Source organism: Triticum dicoccoides, chromosome 7A (genome assembly GCF_002162155.2).
Source record: "Triticum dicoccoides isolate Atlit2015 ecotype Zavitan chromosome 7A, WEW_v2.0, whole genome shotgun sequence".
Classification (NCBI taxonomy): Eukaryota; Viridiplantae; Streptophyta; class Magnoliopsida; order Poales; family Poaceae; genus Triticum; species Triticum dicoccoides.
Window position 1 is genome coordinate 41482243 of NC_041392.1, and position 23037 is coordinate 41505279.

The following is a 23037-nucleotide window of genomic DNA, read 5'->3' on the forward strand; positions in this document are numbered from 1 at the left end:
GATTTGTCGGCACATTCGGGCGGTGTTGCTGGATTAGTTTTATCCTGTCGAAATGTCTTGTTGTACCGGGATACCGAGTCTGATCGGACCATCTCGGGAGGAGGTCTATTCCTTCGTTGACCGTGAGAGCTTGTGATGGGCTAAGTTGGGACACCCCTGCAGGGATTTGAACTTTCGAACGCCGTGCCCGCGGTTATGGGCAGATGGGAATTTGTTAATGTCCGGTTGTAGAAAACCTGAAGTTGACCTTAGTTAAAATGCAGGAACCACGTGTGTAACCGTGATGGTCTCTTTCCGGCGGAGTCTGGGAAGTGAACACGGTGTTGGAGTTATGCTTGACGTAGGTTGTTTTAGGATCACTTCTTGATCATACTTTTATCGACCGTGCTTTGCCTTCTCTTCTCGCTCTCTTTTGCGAACAGGTTAGCCACCATATATGCTAGCCGCTTGCTGCAGCTCCACCTCATACCTTTTACCTTACCCATAAGCTTAAATAGTCTTAATCGCGAGGGTGCGAGATTGCTGAATGCCGATGAGTCCGTGTAGACAACGCAACCAAGCTCAGGAGGAGCTCGATGAAGATCTTGTCCTTTGTGTTGTTTTGCTGTAGTTGATCAGTAGTGGAGCCCAGTTGGGGTCGATCGGGGACCGTGTCGCATTTGGGGTTTTTCTTTTACTTTGATTCTGTAGTCGGACCTTGTTTGTATCTGGATGATGTAATGCTTTATTCATGTAATTGTGTGAAGTGGCGATTGTAAGCCAATTATGTATTTTTTCCCTTATATATTACATGGGTTGGTGAAGATTACCTCACTTGCGACATTACTTTCAATGCGGTTATGCCTCTAAGTCGTACTTCGACACGTGGGAGATATAGCCGCATCGAGGGTGTGACAATAGATTTGTACAAGCCAACACCCACCGCAAGCCAAATCGATCAGCGGCAACCTTACGTATCTTAGCAAACCGCAGAAAAACAAATGATGTGAGAACAGGAGGATGGGGGACCAAGCGCAATACACAGAAAGAGCTAAATAAGGTGGAAACTCCCATGGGTTCCACTGCCAGCCAATCTACCATTTCAGATCGATGAGAATTAAAACTTAAACAAGACCCTAAAATGGAAAATTATCCAGTATCTAACAAATGATCTACACATGAATCCATATTTTCTATTGAACAAACAGTACAATACACTATAGCCTCTCTAGGAGTATCAGAACCATTTCTCCAGATCATATACGTCATGGCACTTATGCAGTGTCTTGGCAAGGAAAGAAACATAAACCCAGTACACTCGAAATAATTTCCATCATAGTAAATTACAAAGGTGTAAAGCTAATGCTGAATCATAAAGACTATGGGAACACTGTTGACCTCCTTCCTCAAAACAGTGGCCAAATTCAGCTCCGTGCCATTTCTCATGACGAAAATCAGAACATTTTGGAAATCACAACTATCCTCCCATAGGAGGTTTAAACTTAAAATTGAGACGATGCATTTCTCACATAAAAAGGGTGTTCACAGAATTACATCATAACTCTGATAACTCGTTGTTTCACTCAAAGTGCATCAACATGGTCTACTTATGCAATACTCTGAAGAGGTCCTTGGCTGTAAGCGGGTACATCACCAAAGTACGAAGCTAGACAAAGGGAACAAAATTATTTAGCTTTGGATCGTACAAATGATATCTGTCACCCTTCTCAAAAGCTCATAAAACATGCATGATAATCGATACTGCAGTGGTCAGTTAACTCGTTTATCTACTGTTGAGTCTAACATTCAGTTACAAATCCCTCTCCAAGTGTTCTAACTGTGACATAAATTGTGAAATTCCACTATCCAACAGGCAAACAACTTGAGACAATAACGTTAAGAAAAAAAAGAGATAAGAACAGCCATGAGGAGTGCACATACCTTCAGCTTGCTTTTCCACCTTTTAAAAGTTTATCACAAATGCAGCATCCGTGTCAATGGAGAACTCATGGGTTTCTCATCTTTACTGTACTGAACCACTGAATTTTGGAACAACTGAAGAGATTAAAATTTCAGTTGTGCTGATACAAAAAATGTCAAAAATATATTTACGGACATACCTTGGCAGGACAGATATCAGCTTCCTTCAAACTCAAACATGCTTCAAGCTGCTTCAATCCAGCGCATATGATTGCGCTCGAGGCAAAGAGCAACCTGCAAGACCGAAGGAGGAACATATTAGAATCAATATGTGCTGCATAACATTATGTGGAGTTGAGTACTTGAAAAGTGGTTGTGGTTTGCTAATTATAACATGGCAGGGAAAGGCAGAGTTAATTGTCCAAATATCAAGGAAGCAGTGTGGTTTTCTTAAGTACTGTTTGGTAATGTTAGTACAAACTCTACTAGTATGCAGAGCTAGACATGCTAAATGATAATTCATCGAACTGATGCCTCAAAATGTAACCAAAGTCAATGAATAGTTGAAGACTACCATGCATATGAAATGCAAGACATCATAAAGAATTGCAAGCACAATCTCGTATCAACTATCTTTGTTCTTACCCAGAAAAAAAAGTATCTTTGTTCTCTTCTCCTTTTGCAAATACTTTTAGGACACACATGAGGTGAATCATCACAAAAGCACCCAAATTCAATTGGCTTTAACATTCAAAGAGATGAATTTTAAAGAAGTTAGCTGGCAAGTAATACACCTAGTGAACACTTGCAAGTAAAGGTTGGGGTAATGCTAAGATCTGATAACACCTAGACAGCATGATACATGAGCGTAAATTTGCAGCGGGAGGGGAGGATGATCTCGGTTGTAAGATATAAAGATTCCAAGAACTTTACCTTTCAACAAGTACTCCAAATGCACATTGTGGTAGTACGCGTCCATAAAAGCCACCTCCAAATGTCTCTTGTACTTTGTTTTGAGTTGAATAGAGCACTTGAGCTGGTTTAAGAGGTTGAGTCATTTAGACTGCATTCTGAGAATCTGCTGTAAATGGTACAATGCATCGAGTGCAATAAGAAAACCTGTGATGCATAGACATTGACAGTCAAAAGTGAGATCAACCACCATCAGCCACCAAGAAATTCAGAGTTCTCTCACAATAAGCGAGAACCCACAAATTCAGAGTTCTCCCACGAGCATTGATTTTGTGAGAACTTCCAAGGCGGTGTGTCTGGACTGCAGTTTGAACTTCGAAAGAAATGCTGGGCTCATGCTGAAGAATGTGAAGTTGTGACAAAGCATTTTTGAACATATAGAATCACAGTAGTTTGGAATATTTTGCCCCCTCATGTAAACTGATAGGTGATGTCTGCTCCTACCAGTTGACATTCAGCACCTTCATAGTAGATTCATGGGCAGCTACCAATGATACAAACAATGCTGAAGGTCAAGACAGCGATGCTTTATTATTTTGCACATAATTACTCATGCAAAAAGATAAGCCAATACCTTCAAAAGAAAAGGCTCTTGATACCTAAACAACAATGTGGCAAACAAGAGGCTTAAGAGAGTATACCACCAAAGGCATGCATAAGAGACTGTCAATAGATCCTATTGATAAACTGTATCAATAATTAAAATCTTAAATACGGCAATATAGATTCCCCCCTTCATTAAAAAATTTAGATTTGGCTTCTTTCTTGCTACAGGAACCATGAACCGGTTAACAGATTCCTTAAGTAGTTACTCCAATGAAGGGGAAACTTGACATGATTAGTGAAAATATAAAACCCACGGTGGAGATGTGCCGGCATTAGTCATGTCATTGCACACCAAAAGAAAATGAATCATTCAAAGGACTGAGGACAGCGGACCACCAATTCCTTTTTAATTGCTTCCCAAGCAGGCACATCAAGTTTCTATTCCCTGTCCCTCGCTCCAGTTCATTTCTTAAAGTTTTATATTCAGAAAGTGGAAAATCCATAAGATCTCACGACCAACTCATGGTTCTGGCACATGGATAGCAAGCTTCCACGCACCCCTGTCCATGGCTAGTTCTTTGGTGATACTCCCCAATCCTTCATATCTCTCTTTACAGACTCCTCCCATGTCAAATTCGGTCTACCACGACCTCTCTTAACATTATCCGCACGCTTTAGCCATCGGCTATGCACTGGAGCTTCTAGAGGCCTGCGCTGAATATGCCCAAACCATCTCATACGATGTTGTGCAAGCTTCTCATCAATTGGTGCTACGCCAACTCCATCCTATATATCATCATTTCAGACCCGATCCTTCCTCGTGTGGCCACACATCAATGTCAACATGCGCATCTCTGCTACACCTAACTGTTGAACATGTTACCTTTTAGTCGGCCAACACTCAGCACCATACAACATTGCGGGTCGAACATCCGTCCTGTAAAACTTGCCTTTTTTAGCTTCTGTGGCACTCTCTTGTCACAGACAATGCCAGAAACTTGGCACCACTTCATCTATCCAGCTTTGATTCGATGATTCACATCTTCATCAATACCCCCATCCTTCTACAGCTTTGATCCCCAATATCGAAAGTTGTCCTTCTGAGGCACCACTTGCCCATCAAGGCTAACCTCCTCCTCCTCGCGCCTAGTAGTACTGAAACCACACCCTCATGTACTAGATTTTAGTTCTACTAACCATAAAACCTTTCAATTCCAAGATTTGTCTCTGTAACTCTAACTTCCTATTGAGCCTCGTCTGACTATCGTCAACTAGCACCACATCATCCGCAAAGAGCATACACCATGGGATATCTCCTTGTATATCCCTTGTGACCTCATCCACCACCAAAGCAAAAAGATAAGGGCTCAAAGCTGACCCTTGATGTAGTGTCGACATCACTTGTTTGAACACTTGTCACAACATTATCGTACATGTCCTTGATGATGGTAATGTACTTTGCTGGGATTTTGTGTTTCCAAGGCCCACCACATGACATTCCGCGATATTTTATCATAGGCCTTCTCCAAGTCGATGAACACCATATGCAGGTCCTTATGCTCCTTGGTCGACCTCCCAGGAATGAACCCAAACCGATTTTGGTCACGCCTGTCATTCTTCTTAAGTGCTGCTCAATGACTCTCCCATAGCTCCATTGTATAGCTCATCAGCTTAATTCCATGGTGATTGGTACAACTCTGAACATCCCCCTCGTTCGATTGGTACTAATATACTCCGTCTCCATTCTTCTGGCATCTTGTTTGCCCCAAAAATGAGGTTGAAAAGCTTGGTTAGCCATACTATCGCTATGTCCTCGAGGCCTTTCCACACCTGAATGGGGATACAATCAGGGCCCATCGCCTTGCCTCCTTTCATCCTTTTAAAGCCTCCTTGACCTTAGACTCTTGGATTTGCCGCACAAAATGCCTGCTAGTATAATCAAAGGAGTCATCCAGATGAATGGTAGAATTCTCATTCTCCCCATTGAATAGCTTGTCGAAGTACTCCCGCCATATATGCTTAATCTCCTCACCCTTCACCAGGAGTTAGTCTGCTCCGTCCTTTGATGCATTTGACTTGGATAACATCCCTCGTCTTCCTCTCTCCGATCTTGGCCATCTTATAGATGTCCCTTTTGCCTTCCTTCGTGCCTAACCGCTGGTATAGATGTCCTCATATGCCCGACCCCTTACTTCACTGACAGCTCACTTTGCAACCTTCATCGCCATCTTGTACGTCTCTATGTTGTCTGCACTCCTATCAAGGTATAGGCGTCTGAAACAATCTTTCGTCTCCTTAATAGCCTTCTGGACATCATCATTCCACCACCAGGTATCCTTTGCTGCGCTTCTCCTTCCCCTGGACACTCTAAACTCCTCTGAGGCCACCTTTGAACATAAAATCAATTTTCAAACATCATGTAATGTTATAGTCGAACAAATGGAAGAGCATTGTCACACATACGAATATCATGCAAACATCATTGTCTCACATACGAGTCCTTGAGAATATGATATGAATAAGGAAGATCTTTAAAGTATTACATGGTTCTCTCAACAAAAGCATACACCATAAACCTAACCATCAAGGAAAGACACTCGCAACAATAGCACGTATGGTACCTATATTACCTTAATCAATGGATGCAAATTGATGAGAGGTGCTCTCCTTGTGAACATAAAATTCACAAGGAGAGCACCTCTATATTACCTTTGATGGTTTACCTAGGTTAAACATAAAATTTTCCTTGAAGCTCGATACTCGAAGAGCACCATCCAGCCAAAGTCACCTTGTGCTACCGCCATAATTTGCCAACTAAAAGGGAGACACGCACCATGATCACGGGATTTAAATTCGATCGTTCTATGCCATGCACTCTGAGAGACCGCCCCTCGCGTGCATATTCTGACACACCTCGCACGCACGTGCTTAAACACCCATTCCAGGGAATAAAAAAAGCAACAGAATACGAGAAGTATTTCCTTTCTTAAAGGTTCACTCATTTTTTAAAGAGGCTCACTAATTTTGTCCTACCATATGTGTAGTTCACACGAAGAAGAGGAATCCAACTATCTAGCCCTCTTGGGCATGTAGTTTTTGGCAAGGGCAACAAAAATGGCAAAGTTCAGCAAAGTGATGGTGACAACGAGCAGAAAGTAGTAATCTAGATGCCCATTATCTAATTCCGATGGAAACCATCCCGACGAGATGGACTAGAAGTAGAAGGCCGTCGACATGCTCTTCATCACCTCCAGCGACTGGTCATAGAAGAACCGCAGCTGCCCCACACAGAGCGACACATCTAAAGGAACAAAGGCGATTTTCACCTTCCCACAATGAGCAGGTGCTCAGGCTCAGGACCAACAGCTTAGGCGAGGGCAACATGATGAGTTGTTGCTCCTGTCAGGCTCGGGCCAACTACGCGCAGCCTTGAAGCTCATCGGTGTCCAAGTGTCGGGGGATCAAAGGGGGACGACGGGGGCTAGAACGACTACCCTCCGTTCTTGGTGGTGGCCATGAAGGGAACTGGAGGGCGGCGGGTGTGGAGGACTGGACTGAGATGTGATGGCGGTTCAAGTGGCGATGGCTAGCAGGAACCCTAGCGACGAGGGACAAAGAGCTCCAATTTGTTCTCTCGTGCGAGGGGGTGAACAAGTCCAGTCGGTTTTCTTTTGGGTGTTCGAGGGAATAATGGGAGGTGAGTGTTGTGGCATGTTTGCTGTAAAATGTGCAAATAACAGTGGCAGTAGGATATACCTTATCATTTTTAAGTGAGCTACTGCGGGAAGCCACTCGACCCCCATCTTATTTCCATTGTGAAGGAGATGCACTTGAAAATAAGTTAAGCCCAGCACCCCAAAGCAAGTTCTTTTGAACTTTTGGCTAAATTTGGTAGTTAAGCTACTATAAGCTGCAAAAGAATTGGCCCTTAGTGGCTCTCGACCATATATGATCCTTTACCTGATGTGTATCGCCTCGCCTTACTCTAAGAGTCGCGGGAGTTGTGCTCCTCTCACCATGGACCTTGGGCTATACCGACGACTTCAAGCTCAAGGTCATCGAGGAAACGGTGGAATCCGGCCATCCATCTTCTGCTAGATTCCAAGCTCGAGGTCATCGAGGAAACGGTGGAATCTGGGGCCAGATTCCACCGTTTCCTCGATGACCTCGAGCTTGGTGAGATCAACCTCATCGAGCGGCGCTACACTTGGAGCAATGAGAGATGGTCGCCGACCTTGGTGTGGCTGGACCGCTTGATCTGCTCGATGGACTGGGAATAACGACATCCTAGTTGCTTGTTCCACGTTGGATTCTCCATGGTGTCAAGTCACTGCCCAATTATCCCGTGCGCCATGCTTTTGACGCCTATGGCTCACAAGTTCCACTTCGAGGATATCTAGCCGAATTTTGATGGCTTCCGCTAGGTGGTTGCGATGACTGGAATGTGCAACCGCACCTCGACCCAATCCAGCATTTGGGTGTCACTGGTAAAGCGTACGGCCAATGCGGCAATCAAAATATTGGTAGCATCAAGCTACAGCTACTCATGGCCAAGGAAAGCATCTTCCTGCTCAACGTTGTGCAAGAGTCTTGACAGTTCTCCCTCAAGAAGTTCGACCTATGCAAAGAGTTAAAGCTTAAGTTGCTTGGTTTGGCATCCCTCAAGCGTACCGTTGCCCGCCAGCGCTCCCACAAGGATAGGGAGCAGATGTTGGGCACGGAAAGTACGAACACACGTTGGTCACCATAAAAAACCATGTTGGTCACCATCGCCTATGATGATGTTGTCACCTTGACCAACGAGGATAAGGAGAAGATGCTGGTAGACTACTCGACAATCATGGGTTGTACCGTCCCTTGCCTTGTGGTTTTATGAGCTTGATTGGGAGATCATCAAACACGAGATTACCGCCACCATCCACCAGCTCTATGTGGTTAGCCTCGCCGAACTCAATGGTGCCCTCATCGTCTTGTTACTAAAGGAAAAATCGATTGTGATCAAGCACTTCTACCGAATTTATTTGTCATATAGCTTTGGCAGGTTTTTCTCCAGGCAGCTTGCCCTCTGCGTCGTACATTGACTCCTCGAGCTAATCAAGGAAAACCAGAGCGCCTTCATTCACGGTTGCTCTATTCACGACAACTTCCATATGGTTTAGCTCACCGCCACTGCCTTGCACATCAGATGCTCGGGCTCAAGGTTGACATTGTGAAGGCATTCTGTTCATTCTCATGGCCCTTCCTCCTACAGGTCTTGCGGTACACCGACTTTGGCAACATATTCATCAAGTTGGTCTGCATTATTCTACAACCGACATCCTCAAAAATCCATTCGTCGTCATGGCTGGAAGGCATATTCTTCACCGTCATGGGTTGTGGCAAGGCAACCCCCTTTCGGTGTTGTTGTTTCTTCTTTATAGGGCATAGGCATATTAGAGCCACTGCGTTGCCTTGGCGCCAAGCACCAAGCGTCATTGTACATTGTCGACGTGGTTGTCGTCCTCTCTCCAACATGCGACAAACTAATCTTGGAACGACTTGTGCCTATCTCTTTGGCAGGCTTATGCACCAATTTTGACACGTGCTCCGTCGCACGAAAAGACAATTGCACCCGTTGTACCAATCCATTTGCGGCGAACTTGAGCTTCAAGTGATCATAAAAGGCTTCCCATGTGCCTTCTTGCTGCTCCCATGTGTGTGAAGTCTATATGTGAATTGCCTTAGCCCTTTCCATCAGTTCAGATTTTTGGTTGCGTTGGCTAGTGCATGAAGCTCAACATGGTATCAAGGCCTAAGGACTTGAGTTCAAGTCCTGGTTTTTGCAATTTATTCAGAAATTGTTGTTGCCCCCCTCTGTGTCCACGTATATGCCTCTTGAGCCATACCTCTATTAACATGTTGACTTCCGCAACACATGTGAGGGGGTTTTTGAAGTGCATATGTGGATTGCCTAGCCCTTCCCATTGGTATGGACTTTTGGTTGCATTGCCTAGTGGCATAAAGCTTAACATGGTATCAGCGCATATGGTCTTGAGTTCAAGTCCTGACTTACACAGTTTATCCAAAACTTTATTGTTGCCCCCCTCTGTGTTCACGTATAGGCCTCTTGAGCTATACCTCTGAGTCTATTCACGTGTTGATTTTCTGGCATCACACGTGAGAGGGAGTGTTGAAGTGTATATGAGGATTACCCTAGCCCTTTCCATCAGTTCAGACTTTTGTTGTGTTGGCTAGTGCATGAAGCTTTGTTCAAATATATTGTCCATCTCTCTCCATCAATTCGGACTTTTGGATGAGTTAGCTAGAGCATGAATTCAATATGGTATCCAAGCCAAGAGGTTTTGAGTTTAAGACCCTCCCAACGTAGTATTAAAGAAAAAGATTCTACGGCCACATCGATCCCACGTCTAAGGACTGAGTAGCCTAGCCATGAGGGGGAGTGTTGAAATATATTGCCCATCTCTTACCATAAGTTTAGATTTTTGAATGAGTTGGCTGGAGCATGAATTCAATAAGCTTAACACCGTGCACCTACCTAAGCCTCCCCTTGTCGTTAAAGAAGATTCGCAAGGTCCACTTGCAGCCTCTTTTGGATAAAGATCTCAATTACATCACAATCGCATCCCCACATAGATTGCTAATTTGCTCAATATTGGAGGTTGGCTCATGCTGGTCAAATCGATGCTTCTTTCCATCCCAATTTGCAAATTAACATGCTTCTTAAAAAATTGGCGAATTAATTCAAACAATTAATATGTCCTTTACTAGAAATGGAACTAGGAAATTAGACGGATGATCCCTTTGGACTAAGGGTGAAACCAGATCGCATTCGGATCGATAATGGTCATATGTATCCTATTCCAAATTTATTTTCGGATTCAGAAGTGGGACGGGTGCATATTCGAATACCAGATTATGCATATTCGAATACCAATACAATAACGGAATGCACTCGGGTCAAAAGTGGACAAACATAATCGTATAATAAGAAACATCCACAAGTAGTAAAGAATACACAAAAAGAGCCATAAATGATTAACAGTATGTAACCTAGCCATCCATCGCTCTATGCCTTATTCTTTGGATGAGATTTTCATTGATTATTCTCTCATAGTAATCCAGCCCATAAAACAAACCACGAAGTGCTTGCATATTGGGCCTCTATAGACTGAAGCGCATGCACCACATTTCTCTACGCCTTTGCGACTGCATGTGCACAACACACAACAGCGAACTGCAAACTGCTTTCATCTAAAAGAAAGTTGCGAACAGTCTACGGGTGTCGGAGGCGATTGTTTAGTACCACCTCCCTTCCAAAGTGTCCCAAGCGTAGGGTACCATCGGTTGGTGCTATATAAAAAAAGAATGGGGGTGTGTGCATAGACCAGGAAAGCCTAATAGCTATGCACCCACGTCGCTAGTTAAGTGCCTCTTGGGTTTCTCGAGAAAAATTGTTGTTAAGTCATTTTTTGGCTAGTTGCACGGCCAACATAACATAAAAATTGGATAACTAAAATTTTAGACCGGATAATCTGATCGTAAATACAAATAATTTGGTATCTGGCAGATAATGCCTGCACCGCATCGTATTCCCGATCTAGTGTAGGCGTGTAGGAATCCGCTATCTGGTTCCATATCCGCGAGATAGCATTTTCTCTTCACATATCCTTGAATTCAAAACTGGATTCAATCCAGCAATTAGCATTTTCTCTTCCCATATCCTATGAATTCGAAACCGGATTCGGTCCAGCAATTATTCGATCCGGTTTCAACCCTTACTCCGGACCTCGCAGGATCTCTCAATGAAGCTAAGGCGAGCAAGTTCATGCGAAACCTCAATTGCTTCTTGCCCATAGTGCCTTATGCGCCTTTTCGAAGCTATACTCAGCATGTTTCATTCCCGCAGTGCCTTTATAGTCACCACCACACCTGAAGTACAATCTCTAATGAGTCGTTCTCCACCTCGTGGTAGCTGATTACCCATTCCTTCTACTAGTTTTTTTTGCGTTCCAATCAGAGAGCTTTATTCAACGAACGAACACCTAGCATCATCAGCTAACAAGCTGGCGAGTAGGAAAGAGGGTCTCAAACCAGTCCAACTTTCGGTAACCGTCAGAGTGCATGCATGTTTTGCACAAAGATGGGCCGGTACATTGGCTGATCGGTTTACATGTTGAATATCAAAAGAAGAAAGAGGAAGCTAGCTCTCCAATTTCTAATAATACTAGTGCCACAGCAGACAAGCTATAGTGGCGAGTTTTCCAGAGATTAACAATCTCCAGGCAATCTGTTTCCATGATCACATGTGAGAATCCACGCAGGTTTGCAAAAATCAGCCCATCTCACAGCGCCATCATCTCACCAATGAACGGATCAAAGACACCCAAGTGGGGTTTACTCCAAGCGCTAAGTAAAGCAATGCTGGAGCGCGCAACTCCGCCAGCACCCACCCACCTTGTCGGAATCCATGCTCAAAGCCGCATTCGTGTTGATCTTAACAATCCCTACGTCAGACGGTACCTAGCCATGTCCAGGAAGAATGGAAGCATGAGACTGGGGTATATCAAGCAACGCCAGATCCTCCCTGATGCGCTTGACCAAAGTGTATAGGTCGAGCTGTTCGTACCAAAAGAATCAGTAGCGAAACCTGCAAAATTGTCGATGGAGAACTAAAAGAAGCATCTAGGAGACATTGAAGTCTCGTAATCTCCAGCATGGCCAGGGGCTCAACTGAAGAGGCCGACAAAGAAGTGCCAGAGGATGAAGAACCAGAAGCAGTGAGTAGTTGTCGAAGTCATGCAATCTCCTGCGCGGTGAAGGACACCGCTGAAGTGGGTCACGTAGAACTACCATAAGAGGAGTGGCCACCAGCACTTGTGTAAGCGGCTAGAGGCAGTGTAGCACGACAAATACCGGTTGGAGAGGTCGGCGGAGGAGATGAGGTCGCAGGCACAAAAGCGCCAAGCAAGGGAAGGTGCATGTGTGAGACGTAGTCGGTGGGTGATGTGAAGGGAAGGGAAAGATTGCGCCCCGAGGTACTCACCCACCGTAGGCAATTTTGATATAGAAACAAACCCTGGTGAGAAACTACAAGCGGTTTCAACGTAACAATTGCCTCAATGTTTTCCTGCAGGTCGTTTGAATTCTAACCGTCCATGATGCTTTCTATAACAAGAATAACCACCTCTGGTGTGGGTATTATAGGCGGCTTTGATGTCTTCGCTCACAACCGCTTCATAAGGCCGCTTGTAATGCCCGTTTTTGTACTAGTGTCGAGTCTGCAATGACAATGGACATGTTGGGCCCTATTATCTTGGAGGAGTTGTTTGTAGAGAAGCTAGGGGGACTAGCGCCCAAGAATGCGACTGGTCTAGAGATGATAATGGTTGCCTGCTAGTATATCTGGTGGGAGCGCCAACGCATTGTACATGAGAAAAAGGCGGGACTGGCAGTGCGTGCCATGATGAGCAACACAATGATAGTTGCAAACTCCATTGCTCAGAAGGAGCAGGCACCATCTTTGATTCAAAAATGGACTCGGCCAGTGTCAGGTAGGTTTCAAGCTCAATGTGGGCGCCTTCCCCCATGTTAATGGATGTAATGGGTCCTTGGAGCTGTTCTTTGTGACTCGCAGCTTTCTGGCGGCTTTACATGCAGATACAAGTAATAGGCCCTCAACGTTCCTTCTATAAAATTGAAGCGGTTCTAATGGGTCTCCAACTAGTAGAAGGAATGGGCAATCAGCTACCTCGTGGTGGAGAGCGATGGCACTACCATCTCTATATGGGAGGATCGTTGGATCCCGGATCTATCCACTTTGCCCCCCACGGTCATACCGGGGGTACAACATTTGGTACTGTCGATCAACTCATCGACTCAAAAAATTGGACATGGCGACAAGAGGTGTCATGTTCTTACTATTGATGGTACTTCTCTCCCAGTCGGTAATCGAGGCGCTCTTAGCACTGTCTCGTCATGTTCCTTCTTTTGCTCATGTTCCTTGACTTGCCACATTTCAGGTAGTTAGATTGTCGACTCTGGTTGTAGTCATTCTCGACTTTGCCTCTTGTTTTGATTAGGATCGTCACATGGGTGCTCTACTTGGTGCTAGCCCTCAGCACCGTGACTCACAGGGTCTTCGGGAGCTTGACTGGTTTCATCTTCCCTTCGCCGCCACGCTGCCAGTCTCTTTGCCTGTGTTACCTTGACTACCGACTCTTTGTGACATCATCGTCTTAGGTCACTTGTGTGGCTCTCATCTCCCATCCTTAATTCGGCATGGTCTTTTTGGATCTATCTTTGGCGGTATGTCTTTAGACTGTCAGGTTTGTCGGCTTGTAAACAAGTTCAGTTACCTTATCCTCATAGCGAGACTATGCCTCGACGTCCTTTCGAACTTGCTCACTCTGATGTTTGGCTTCTAACTCCCTTTGCCTCGAAAGGAGCCATCGTTACTATATTACTTTTAGAGATGATCTCTCGACACACATAGATATTTTTTATTTCTTATAGTGAGGTCTTATCTATGGTCTTACGTTTGCCGCCACGGTTCATAACGAGCTTTCCACTCCTATCCATGTCTTCCATGCAGATTCAGCTCATGAGTATATCTCTCATTTGCCGGGCGGATTCGTCGCTGAGAAGAGCACACTTGCTCAGTTCTCTTGTCTTGGTGATCATGCTTAGAATGGTGTTGATGAGAGCAAGCATTGTCAGCTTTAAAGTGGCTCATGCGTTGGGTTGAGGTTGTTTCTACTTTTTCCACCTATCCCATCTTCTGCTCTACAGGTTGACATTTCTCTCGAGCATCTTGTTGGTCATTTTCATGACTACTCAATGTTTCATTTATTTGGCTGTTTTTGCTACGTTGTTCTTTGCCCCCCTCCCTCCTCCTTGAACGCACCAAACTGTCTGCTCAGTCTGTTGAATGTGTCTTCTTATGTTACAATGATGAGCTGAAGGGTTATCCATGTCGGGATGCTGTCAGTTGTCGGACATTTCTTAAGATATGACTTTTGATGAGTCTCATCCTTTCTATCCATGTCGATCCTCTCCTTCGGCCTCCCCATTGAGGATATTTCTTTCTTCACTTTTCCCGATACACCTATCACTCATGCATTGTCCTCGTCCATGCATCCCATCATACCTTCTCATACTACTGTTTTAGACCCCATGCTGTCGTCACCTACGGCTTCCCCACCTCATTCGTTACCTAAGCCTACCTCACCTTGCTCGTCCCCCGAGGCTTCTATGATGATTCCCCCTCGTCCTCTTCTTTACCACATTGGTTGGCCGCGTGTTGTGGATTCTTCTAATGCGCCATCTCCCACGACTACCATGCCACCTTCTATTGGCAACGCACCACCTCCAGATCAACCTACTATTGACCGCTATGGTTATTTTGACGTCTAGACTTCTTATTGTGATGTTATCCTGAATGGCAGAGGAAATTGCTACTAGTGAGCTCACTAGCACATGGGATCTCATTTCCCTTCCTCCAAGTGCTGACTTAGGCCAGGCCAGGCCGGGCCTAATAAAGCCCGTAGTAGCAAAATGTAGGCCCCAGCCCGGCCCAGCCGTCAAGCCTAGATTTCAGACCCAGGCCTGTCCCATCAATAAAAAAACCCGTCATGCCTCGGGCCGGGCCTCTTCCCTAAAACGCAAATATGTCAAGCGCAAGCACGACCAATCCTTCGAGCTCAAAACATAAGCCCAGGCTCGGCCCACAGGCAAGATCAGGCCAGGTCGGGTCAAGCTGGGTTTCCCATGGCCATGTATACTTGTAAGTGGGTCAACAATGTTAAGACTGATTGTTCTCTTTGGCGTGACAAAGCTTATGTGGTATGTGGCTTTCAGCAGGAACATGGCCATGACCAGATGGGACATTTGCTCATGTGGCCCACATGACTACTCATCGCATGAATATGGCCATGACCAGATGGGACATTTGCTCATGTGGCCCACATGACTACTCATCGCATACTTCTCATTGTGGTTTCTATTCGCCATTTGCTTGTCTCTCAGCTTGATGCCAAAAACATATTTCTTAATGGTGAGTTGCATAAGGAGGTCTAGTTGCATAATATAGCCACCACATAGGTATTCTGGTCCTGATGGCATGATTCCTAGTATTTGTCGCTCTCTCCAACAAACCCCTCGTGCCTAGTTTGAGTGTTTCGTCTTAGTGATGAGTATGGGTGGTTTTCTTACTAGTACTCGTGATCCTGCACTATATGTCCACCTTTCAGCTCGTCGTCGGACTCTTCTTCTATATGTCGATGACATTATCATCACTAGTGATGACTCTGAGTACATTGCCTTTGTGAAGGCTCATCTTAGTGACTAGTTTCTTATGTCTGATCTTGACCCACCTTGCTGCCTCATTGGGATCGATGTTTCAACTACCTCTAATGGCTTTTTTATTTCCCAAGAGAAGTATATCCAGGACCTTCTTACTCGCATTGCTTTTATTGGAAAGCACCGTTGAGACTCCTATGGAGCTCAACGTCCACCTGCGTGCTTCTGACGGCAAGCATTTGTCTGATTTGACGCGCTATCGTCATCTTGTTGGGAGTCTTGTCTATTTAGATGTCACTCTTCTGAACATTCCATATCCTATTCACATTCTAAGTCAGTTTGTCTCTGCTCCCACCTCGATCCAGTACAGTCACCTCCTCCGTGTTCTATACCTTCATGGGACTCTCGCCGTCTCTTCTTCCCACGCTCAAGTTCGGCGGTCTGCTTCTACTTACTGTGTATTTCTTGGTACTTTTCTCATTACCTGGAAGACAAAGAAACATACTTCACTTTCTTGTTCGAGTGCAGAGGCTGAGTTGCGAGCTATGACTCTTTTGGCAGCAGAGGTGACTTGGCTACGATGACTGCTTGAAAACTTTGGTGTTTTTGTCACTACACCTACTCTCTTGTGTCAGATAGTACAAGTAGTATTGCGTGCTACCCTATGAACCATGAGCTCTCCAAGCATATTAATGTTTATGATTCCTTCATGTGCTCAAGTGTGCAAGATCAAATTATTGCTCTTCAGTATGTGCCTTCCAATTTACATTTGGTCGATTTCTTCACAAAGGCATAGACTAGAGCACAACACGGCTTCTATCTCTCCAATCTCAGTGTTGATCCACCATGAGCTTCAAGATTTTGGTGCTTCTATCTCTCCAAAAGAGACGGCCACTTAAGATCACAAACATTGCACCAAACATCTGAGGCTACTGCCCAGACGTAGCAGCCAGACCGAACCCGCAGATCACGTCGACCATGCCGACAAACTCGCTACTCTCATAGCATCAGGGCGCCGCCCTTGCATTGTAGATCCAGAGACATGTCCATTAATTGTTGTTGCATCGTCGACCGAAGTCGTCACCTCGGCATACAACCATCATTTGAAGTCGTTGCTCCGTCATCCACGAGCTTGACCATAAAGCAACCTTGCCAAACCGACAATCACGATGGAGAGGGATGTAGCACCTCAATGAAGACTTCAGGAAGGAAACAACGCTCACAGTCGCCGTCATCATTGGCGCCAACCATAATAAGTGCAGGGCTTTCACAACCACGGAGCCACACAAGGGAGCTCAGACTACGTGACGACAGTGGACATATCAGAGTGACCTATCGCCAACAACCAAACACACCCACAATAGTTGTGGCACCTCACTCCACAACTACCATGTCATGCCATCCCAAGTAGCAGATCCACTGTAAACACTGGATCTACCAACAATCGTCCACCGTCACGGCTGATGCATAAGCATAGGGTGGCGGATGGTGCCTTTCTCCTCCCAGTGTCCTCTTCCCATCTTCCTCGCTTCCGCTTTCGCCATACCCTCGCCGCTCAGCTCTGGGTCTAAAGGCTGACTGACGACAGCAGCATCCGCTCCCGTCAGCATTTTCACCCCTTCCCACACCTCTCGTGTACTCTCCACTGCCTGCAAGTCCGACTAGGTATCATTTCCCTGCAAGTCCGACTAGGTATCATTTCCCTGGCTACGAGTTACTTGTGTGCTGCCTTGTTCCTACATCATGTGCTCCCATGCAAGTTGTCGCCATAGCTGCAAGCTCAGGCACCGCCCCCGAACTTACCCGAGGACGATAAGGGCCCAAGTGCACGTCGCTACCTTTCGCCAAGGCTAGGGACGCCCAGCAAGGGAGCGTGGGATGCGGAACCAAGTCCGTGACACATAACCCGCAAACAAGGGAAGGACACCAAGCCAAATCGGCAGGCAACGAAGAGTCCAACAGTAGGTATGGGGAAGTGATGAAAACGCTATCAGGAGCGGCACACCCTACCATCCTCTGCCTTTTCACTTGAACTTCCAAAGAACCCTGAGCTGAATTACTCGTCCCAATTTTGCCCTCACGGTCTTATAAGACTTGTCACCTTATTTCCCCTTGCACAAGGGAGGTCCCTTTACCAACGACGCAGGGTTGCCTGCAATCAGTAACCTCTTGCAAGGTGGCTTCACACCAGGATCCCCTAAATTAACATTTGTTTGCATTGGCACTGCATGTACCTATATTTCCATTCGCGGGGTCAAAATCATCTTCCTCCATATACATCGGGTCGAGTCATGCCTAGTTTTCCCTCCACGGCCACCTTGGCTTCTACTAGCCCAGCCACCTATTCCATAGGTGGTAATACCACAAGGCTGAGTAATGAACTCATTTCTAGACTGGAAACACATCTAAGGGCCTGTTCTGATTCTCTCCAACTCTCAACTCCACAAACTCCACTAGTTTTTTTTTGAGACAAACAAACTCCACTAGTGAAGTTGATCCGAACGCCTGAGCTCCATGGAGTGAACTTCTCAAAGCGTAAAACCAAGTTGGGCCAGCCCAGCTTCACAAAACTAGAAAGCTTCACAAAACTAGAAAGCTGGAGTTGTTCATATTTACATCCACACTGCTACCACCAAAGAAAACGTTTGGGCACCATGAGCCCAACTAATCGTTACACTCCTGTCTCCCTTCAAATGGGCTTGTTTGTTGTGAACCCAAGTCTTGCCGAACAGGCCAGAAGGGCTCTGCCAGGCCAAGGCACGTTGGATAAGCTGCTGCTCATCCCGAACGTTCTCTAATCGCCGGGGGAATCTGGAAGCTAGCGAAAGAAGCCAGACATGCAGATTTGGAGAAGCTTGGAGAGAATCAGACCTGGCCCTAAGTTGGCCATCATAAAATCGCCAAAAAAAACTCCTTTTGATCATGAATCCCATCCCCACAATGTTCTATAACATGGTCAATCGTATTGTAATTTGCACAAAAAGGCGGCATCTTCTTGTATAGCACATGGAACATTAGGGGTAATTTACCTCGCTCAACATTCCCTAAGAACCTCAAAGGGGGCAGGCTTCTCTAGTTTGATCTTGACGCGCACTCATACAAACTTTCATGCTAACATCAGATTGAGTAACACAAATTAAAATTTAGGTAAATAGTGCTAGCATCGGTATTAAAACTAGCAGATAACTACAATTGTCGCTGCAAAAACTATCGTTGTAGCTGCCAAAACTTTTTTCTTGCCGGAATGAATGAACAGAAATTGAAGTCATGTGAGCATGCAAGGTTGGTAGCAAATTTACAAATTAAAACAAACACATTTGTTTGTCGAATTTGCGGTGGGATGTGTTTCTTGTTTTAAACCCGGCATGGGGGGAGGGGGTTCCACCTGAATGTGACCTCATTCAAAAAGAGGATTGATCTAGTTTAGAAGGGAAACCAGATCAGAAACCAAACAGAGGGCACGACACAAGCGACATATCCTCGTCGACCACACTACACAAGCGACAATTGCACTAAAACGCATGCCCCCAGATCTGAAGCGGCACGACTCAAACTTGTATTCCTAGGTGGCCATAGGCTACACACGTACATGTGTGGTACAATACGCAAAAGGCTCCTTGTATAACAGGGAAAATGCAAAGGGTCACGACTATAATATTATACATCAGGACCTCAACGCTTTTCAACTTCAAAGCCAGCAGAATGACTTAAATACATGTAATGATGTGCTCTGGCAGTAAGTAGCACATGTAATAAGAAAAACAGGTTAATGGGGTTACCTTTTCAAGCTCCTCAAGTACAGCCTTTGCAACAAAATTTTCTGCTCAAAAAGACTGTCCAGCTCCATTCTTGGAACTATGGCTCAGACCACTATTTTCCAGAGAAAGAACACCAGCTTAGGCTTTAAAGAAACAGTATAAACAACACAGCAAGATATGATTATTTACCATCAAAGACGTAGGACTGAATTTGCTGTTGGGGGATTCTGCAACTTGTAGAATGCATCATCTGCATTCTCCTTAACAACCCGGTATTGAATTGTACAGATCAGCTGAACAAAGACATTATCCTGCAAGGGAAAAGGAGATCATCAATTATTTCAGCAAGTATACAAATAAGCAAAGCCGTCATTGCATTCACCTGGATTTTAGGTACTACAGCTCATCAATCACATGGTCAGAAACTCAAGTGAACGATAGGGTCATTATGGCCAAGTTTCCAAACATCTCCCATCAGTAGCAAAAATTAGATAAAAAGGATGGTTTGCTCCAGTTATAAACCCAATTTAAGTCCAGGACCCAACGTTGTGCAAACAATGTTCTCCAACTGTCACACATAATTTCTCTATCAATATTAACATCATCCCACAGCGTTAACACTACTATCTTTTTTCACATTCAGAATCTAGCATCAGTGCCTGCTGCGGTCTCATTGTAACGCAACAATGATTTGAACTAACAATGGAATGGGCCATGTACATGTCACAGACTTCAAGTTTCATCCTAAGACTCTGCATAGAAAGGTGGACTCTTCTGATGAATCGGAGCACAAGGCAAGTCCTATGGATTTTGTTACGTGTATATTGAATGATTTCCATTTGAATCTATGTTATTTCTCTGTGGGGTCATAATCCATTGCTTCTACTAAAAAACTCTGCCTTCCTCTTAAAAATGTAGACACATTAATATAATGCTGCGATGAAAAACCCAATCCTGGACATCGTCAACAGTGCCACATGCTTTAATCCTGGGCTATTCTTCAACTTCACATTTCATGGAAGGATCCAGTTCGAACTTCAGAAAACGACATACTTTTATGATGCTTGAAGCTGACTCCAGAGTAGAAGGTCTGTTTGCTACATTCTAACAGCTATTATTTGTTATAAACTTATAATCCATAAATTGTGCTACAAATTCCGGTTTCGCTTGTAGGAATCATAAACGAGAAGTATAAGATGTACACCTCTCTTTCACAAACAGATACCAAAATGGTTCGGTCGCTTTTAGCAATTTGGGAGGTATCTTTCCTGCTCTATGTGCACATATGCTGCAAATTGTTACTAATTGCTAAACCTCTCATACCTGCTTTGCTTAAGAAATTGAGCACCTAAGACTACTGGATGGATGAAACAAAACCTGCTGATATTGGTAGACCACCACAGGATGCTGTTCTTAAAAGTTATCTTCATGGTATTAAGTATGAGAGTGCTCTTTCTGCGTTGGATCCAAAAGGGGAGGGGTCCCATCACAAGGTTTCTGCCATTGAAGCCTCTGAAAAACTTGAGAGGTGCTTTAAATCATTGACTGATGTTATTGGGACTATCACATTCTCACAAAATGACTGCTGCGAAAATATTGGTAGTGATAATTCTGTTCGAAGAACATCTCATTCATTTGACGAACATGAAAAGGTAGTTCTCGGATCTTAGTTATCTGGTTATGGTTTGATTCAAGTTATATGCATATATTATTGGGTCAGTTTGTAGTGTTATCCAAAGCAGTTTAAATAAGAAACATGCCGAACCAATTTTCACAACCTATATAATGTACCTAAAATAGTTGTAAGGTGAAGAACTGCATTGTTTGGCTTCTGGATATCAGACCCAGAAGAAATGCCTGACGAGAACCCTAACCACGCCAAACAAAGCCACACTAATGGTCAAATACAAGAGGGTGGAAGATAATTCTAGGTCTGGTATGAAGTGAGTACTTCAGATGGTAGAGGATGCCAGTCCATGGTCACCTTTTGATCTTGCCAATCATTTTAGATGCAGGTTCTGATATTTCTCGTTTTAGGATTACATATGTGTATTTTTCCTAGCCACATTTGCATATTATGCTTTCGATTTGAATGTGTTTTTTACTTTCTCCTGATAAATATAACACCTCTTGTCACTTTCTTTGTTGCATGTAGATTATGAAGCACTTGGGCTTTTAAGCTGGATGGCCTCCTCTCAGGTTGGAGAGGAACCAAACATCTCCCAATGAACAACCTAGCACCGAGAGAATTGGTTTGGAAACGGCAAAAAAAAATCCCTCTACTAGCTTACATGGGGATAGGAACCAGCAACTACATATATGTATTATTATGCGGCTAAGGTAGAAAATAGTAACATGACATTATTGATAGGCTCGCTCTGCTAGACCGGCCACAGGGGCAGGGACGGGCCATGGGCTTAGAGATTCTGAATTTGGCGATTTGCTTTGGCAGTTTGAGGCTTGACCAAGGGTGTTCAACTCATAGCAACAACTCTTCCCAACGTCGCAGAGAGTTGGACAACTACAATGAATTAATTGTGCTAAAAAACATGAGCAGAGCAATCTCGTCTGTTTCTCTTCCAGCAGTTCTTAATTATGAATCCGGCAGTGGCAAGTGACGCGGACGATCAATCTAGGCTAACATCTATCCAGGGGGAACAGAGCAATCTAGACGTGGCTAAGGGACAGAAAGCATAGCACAGATTAACTACCAATTCTGTGTGCTGCAACCTCATTGTAACTCAACAAATGATCTTAACTACCAACCACCTCCCAACGAACAATCTAGCGCCAAAAGAACTGGTTCCGAAACGGCAAAACAAATTCCCTCGCTAGCTTACATGGGGATTGCAAAGGCGCAAACACATATATGTATTATTTTGTGGCTAAAGTCGAAACTAGTAACATGGGTTGTTGTAACGGACTGGACACGAGGTCCTGGGCGCAGACAGCTCTTAATTTGGTGAATTTAGGCTTGGCCCGGGTTGTTTCATGTTTTCAACCTATAGCAACAACTCTTCCCAACGCTGCAGAGAATTGGGCAACCACGATTGATCAACTACTAAGTTACTACTAGCATCCCAGCAAGTAGTATTAATCGCGAATCTAGCCCGGGCGAGTGATAAAGATGATGAATTTAGGGTAGGGTACCATCAATCCAGGGGGGAACAGAACAGAGCAATCGCCTGAGGGACGGGAAGCGAAGGGGGGAAAGAAAGAGAACCTTGGTCTTGATCTCGAGCGACTGGACGCGGGTGGAGAGGGTCCCGGCGACGAGCTCGCCGGCGCGGCGGTTGAAGAAGTTGATGCCCGGCTCGGCGAGGCGGAGGAAGCGGCCCCGGTTCTCCGCCGCCGCCACGTTCGCCTGCCCACGCACCCGCACCATCTCCGACGATCCCTCGTCGCCTACTCCCTACGCTCCCTCTGTCGGCGGGCTGGGCTGCTGGAACGACGATTCCGGCGACGAATTCGGCGTGCGGCGTGCGGGACTTGGGTTCCCCTTTCGACACGCTTTTCTCCTCTCTGGGGGGTTTGGAAACTTTGGATGCGGGTGCGGCACGGATAC

The 23037-nt window shown here is 45.0% G+C and overlaps 1 pseudogene; it reads right to left on the reverse strand.

Annotated features, from left to right (window-relative positions):
• Window positions 1-1027: 1027 nt before the first annotated feature.
• On the reverse strand, window positions 1028-23020 carry LOC119330358 (annotated as a pseudogene).
• Between the last annotated feature and the right edge of the window lie 17 nt (window positions 23021-23037).